This window comes from Rissa tridactyla, chromosome 9 (assembly GCF_028500815.1).
Source record: "Rissa tridactyla isolate bRisTri1 chromosome 9, bRisTri1.patW.cur.20221130, whole genome shotgun sequence".
NCBI classification, from domain to species: Eukaryota; Metazoa; Chordata; class Aves; order Charadriiformes; family Laridae; genus Rissa; species Rissa tridactyla.
In genome coordinates this window covers 13892128-13896251 of record NC_071474.1, presented here as the reverse complement: position 1 = coordinate 13896251, position 4124 = coordinate 13892128, and the positions used below count along the sequence as shown (strand labels likewise).

General features: G+C 41.7%; 1 long non-coding RNA gene across 1 annotated transcript; it reads right to left on the bottom strand.

The window, feature by feature from the left end:
* Nucleotides 1-1939: 1939 nt before the first annotated feature.
* On the bottom strand, nucleotides 1940-4053 carry LOC128915007 (uncharacterized). The gene is made up of 2 exons (XR_008468486.1): nucleotides 3734-4053; nucleotides 1940-2364 (listed from the first exon to the last, which is right to left on the bottom strand). It is a non-coding gene; the product is annotated as an uncharacterized LOC128915007 (long non-coding RNA).
* Nucleotides 4054-4124: the final 71 nt, after the last annotated feature.

Sequence of the window (4124 nt, the reverse complement as noted above, 5' to 3'; positions counted from 1 at the left end):
AAAATTATTATACTAAACTGAACCTTCCCTCACTTTAGAAGCACAGAAGACAAGCAGCTTCCACAAGAAAGCGTAAAGCAACCTCTTCCCCTGCCATCTTTAGCAGACATATACACACACCAACAGGAATCTCAAAACTACAGAATATTACTGATACAGAAAAATGAAACGATTGATTCTTAGTTCAATGTGGCTTTATATTCTATTCCAGTTTTGGATTAATTCAACAGTTCATTGCCTATCTAATGTTCTCCATGTTCAAAAAATGTGTACTTTCTGTCCATAAACACTTCCTGATATTTACTTCTATACCACTTGAACATTTCCTGCAATGCATTGTAAACATGCATCCATTTATAGGACTCTACACATTTAATTACTCGGACAAAAGTCACCATACAATACAAAAGCAGTAAATGTATTTTAAACATGCTGAAATCAGGATAACTGTAAAGCGGGGCAATCAGAAAAGGAACTCTAAGTGGCAACGATAGTGCAAAGAAGTTGCTGATTAAAAACACACCTATTTATGTGATACGTCTACATATGGCTTTTTGTATATAATGATACGTTTAATTGTATTCAAATGTGTTTACACAATACACTTCTGTTTATGGGATAAATGTTTCTATTTCTGTGAAATCTTTTCTATACAATTCCCAATTCCATCTAGTTTGTTATTTCCTTTGTGCTAAACTGCCTCCTGCTTTGCCAAGCCTCCCTAACAAGAAATGATACACCAGGACTCTGTAGGGGCTGGGACTGATGGTGGGGAGAGAAAAGAACTCAAAACCTGCCACCATCAAAAGAGAGCATGGCTGCTGTAGCCACTCTAGTGCTTGAAATTACAAGCGAAAAAAAACACGCTAGGAAAGCCAAGCCTAAAACTTCAGACATAAACCACTTCCCAGTTCATGAAGACTTATAGAGGCAACGCACTCCCAGGCACTTGCTCTAACTGGCAAGCACAGAACACACCTGCACTGCCACACTCTGGTTTTGCACATTTGCACTGGTAAGCTTGTATGACACGTGACAGATAATACATAATCTCTGCTAATTCTAACAAAATACGTTTAATCACCGTAGGAAAATGACTGGGTAAAAGTGCTGCCTTTGTTTCTCACTACATCTCTGTTTTCATTTCGCATCATTTACATCACCTACTACTACTCCTCTTCCCAGCCCAGAGACAATACGGTGAAGAGCATAAGCTCTTCTATTTTGGATTCTATTTTGGCTCATCCACAATCAACCCATTTTCTATTCTAGAACTATTTATTTCCAGTGATGATTCATGAGCCAGAAAGAATACCACTTGCCTATCAGATGCCAAGGAAAACTTACAGGAATGGCAATTAGAATGTTTTTTATTGTGTTGAGTGCAGTTGATAGGGAGCCTAGGGAAATAACTGAAATGCAGCCCTTCAGTGCTATTTTTACAGTTGTTTTATAACCACACTTCAAGGTTTTTCATCTAGCTGATGAAAACAGAAGGCAGATGAAAGCAGAAAGAAAACCAAACAACCCAACAACGCACCTTGCCAAGTTTATGCCTACTTAGTAGACATTCCCTACTTTTCTGTATTTGCTTTTTCTACTTTATCTCATATTATGCTAAATGATACATTTAATATTCTAGTGCTAAAAAGGAAAAAAAAAATAGGAAAAGTTACTGGTGATCTTTATGCAAGGCATTAGATGTATCTATAATCATCTGACCATAAGTCATGTATTTTGCACATATGTGTGCACTATGAATAGTCCTCTCTATTTCAATGCAATCATCAACAGTATGAGAAATTAATCACGCAGAAGCCTGAGGGTTTGTATTCTACAAGCCATTTTACATACAGCATTTATCAGTACACCACCTAAAGCGAAGAGAAGGAATTAAGACCCTAGAATCAATAAAAATAGAAGAAAAAAGTCAACGCTATTGAGATTTGAGCACTTATTCATGTTCCATCAGCTCTACCAGCAGCTTTTCCTATGCTTATTGAACTTACATTTTTTGGTCTGCAAAGCTTAGAAGGTCTTCTACATTCTGCAACATAGTATGTCTTTACATGAGCAACTCTTAATTGAGATTTTCTTAAACAATTCATTTTGTAAAATGAATTTCAAAAAATACAGTGCAAATCTTTCCACTTAGCTTCAAGGAAATGCCAACTTTTAATACTTTTAAAAGTAGTGACCTCAGTTTGTTCCTATTTGGCTTTTTTTCTGATAATAAATCAACTTATAGCTTTGAACTTCAGCATGATTTTCTGACCAGGCATATGTTGGAGATGGAGGAATACTTTTTCCTTGGAAACACACAGCTCAGAAGGGATTGCTTCAGTATCATCTTCCCCACTCTTTCTGGAAAAGAAAAAAAAAAAAAAAAAAGAAAATCACCTTGTGAACTGAAATACAAACCAGAAAATGTCAAGTAATTTTGTTTCAGAAAAATACGTGTAACTGAAAAAGATATACGTGGGTTTCTAAAATGGAATTAAGCATTCAAAACTACATAGATACAGTATTATTTTAGTCTGCTGTCTTTTGCGAGATGATTGACTCACATATTTAAGCGGTACTACGCTTTTTCCTTCACAGGAAAAACAGTGAGAGAAAAACAATTCTGTTAAAAAATACATTAAAGATGATATGGATATATCTTGTTGCCATTGGCTGAAGATTTCATTACACAAATTTGGAAAGGCATATCCTAACAGATCAGGTAAACATGACTGGATTAGATGCACTTTCTCCCTTGTAGTATGAGATATCTATGGAAGTAATCTGTCATCCTTCTTTCACGTGTTCATTTCATTGCTTTGGTGGCGAATGCCCAGTTCCACCACTGCCACGCAGTCCTGCGGCAGCCATGTATGGACCAGAAGGCATGTCACCATGTTTCAGAGCAGAGCTGGGATATGGCCTGTGTCTGACAAACAGAGGACGAGCTTTTTCTGTTAATTGAAATCGCTTCTCTGGGTACCAAATGACCAAAACTAACAAGGCTTCTGTTCATTTAGCATCTGCAACTACTGCTGTTCAGCTATGGTGACATAAAACTAGCCTTCATTTTGAAAGGCACAGTATTACAAAGTGGCAAAAATGGTATCTGAAAAATCAGAAAAAACTGTAATCTTTACTCTTATAAATTCACACCGTGCTTTTAACAGGTATATGGCCTTCCAGTATCTAAAGGGGTCTACAGAAAAGATGGGGAGGGACTCTTTATCTAGGAGTGTAGCGACAGGACAAGGGGTAACGGTTTTAAACTGAAAGAGGGGAGATTTAATTAGACATTAGGAAGAAATTCTTTACTGTGACGGTGGTGGTGAAACACTGGAACAGGTTGCTCAGGGAAACTGTGGGTGCCCCATCCCTGGAGGTGTTCAAGGCCAGGCTGGATGGGGCTTTGAGTGACCTGGTCTAGTGGGAGGTGTCCCTGCCCATGGCAAGGGGTTGGAACTAGATGAGCTTTACGACCCCTTCCAACTGTAACCCTTTTGTGATTTGCAAGAGCAACGAATGCAGAGACAGTTCCCAGGAGCTATGTGGTGAAAACCTTCCAAAGACACCAAACCCTGCTGCCAGGGGAATGCGAATCACCCCAGGAACAGCTCTGCTGGGAACCTCTCCTCAAGACCACTCTCTAGGTGCTCCCACTCACACTTTAAGAATAACATTTCCCATAAGAATCTACAATTTATCTCACTGCTCTCTTTTCGAAACCCACCTTTAAACATCTTTGTTTTGTGATGCTGACAAAAAAAAAGAGGCCGGGCGGGCTGTTCGGCCGCTCCCGCAGCCCTCACCCGGGCAGTGGTCCCTCAGGGGGGGAACCCGCTCGTATCTGGACGCGACCCGCAGCGGCCATAGCCCGGGCAGCCGCCCCTGGAGGCCGGATGGGGCTCGCCGTCGCCCCCCGCTGGGCTGACCGGCTCTAAACGCTGTCCTTCAGCTCCACCTCCCGGCGAGGCCGGGCGAGCGCCTCTCGCACAGCCGCGGCCGCCCCCGAGCCTCCTGCCCGCCCCTCAGGGCGCGCCGCCATTACGCTGTCACCTCGCTCCCTCAGGAGCGGGCGGGGCGGGGCGGGGGCGGTGCCGGAAGTGCGCGGCGCGGGCTGT